This window comes from Primulina huaijiensis, chromosome 9 (genome assembly GCF_012295235.1).
Source record: "Primulina huaijiensis isolate GDHJ02 chromosome 9, ASM1229523v2, whole genome shotgun sequence".
Taxonomy (NCBI): Eukaryota; Viridiplantae; Streptophyta; class Magnoliopsida; order Lamiales; family Gesneriaceae; genus Primulina; species Primulina huaijiensis.
This window is the reverse complement of record NC_133314.1, coordinates 934,171-934,784: the sequence shown is the minus strand read 5'-3', so window position 1 is coordinate 934,784 and position 614 is coordinate 934,171.

Sequence of the window (614 nt, the reverse complement as noted above, 5' to 3'; positions counted from 1 at the left end):
ATTTTCCTACTAAGGCATCGCCTAGTAGAGGAGCAGAGGGCATGAGAAAAATTATATTTTCCTACTAAGGCATCGCCTAGTAGAGGAGCAGAGGGCATGAGAAAAATTAAATTTTCCTACTAAGGCATCGCCTAGTAGAGGAGCAGCGTGCAGGAGAAAAATTAAATTTTCCTACTAAGATATCGCCTAGTAGAGGAGCAGCGTGCAGGAGAAAAATTAAATTTTCCTACTAAGACATCGCCTAGTAGAGGAGCAGAGCTTTTGGGGTCGATCCCCGTAATTTTCGCAGTGGTAACATCGTTCGTTAACGACACACGAAATTAATTTTTCTGCCATGGTACGTCCTCATCGCCGATAAACCAAGGACAACACATTTAATCGAACTTTGAACCTCCTGCCCTCTGCTCCTCTACCAGGCGATGCCTTAGTAGGAAAATTTAATTTTTCTCCTGCACTCTGCTCCTCTACTAGGCGATATCTTAGTAGAAAAATTTAATTTTTCTCCTGCACTCTGCTCCTCTACTAGGCGATGCCTTAGTAGGAAAATTTAATTTTTTTCCTGCACGCTGCTCCTCTACTAGGCGATGCCTTAGTAGGAAAATTTAATTTTTCTC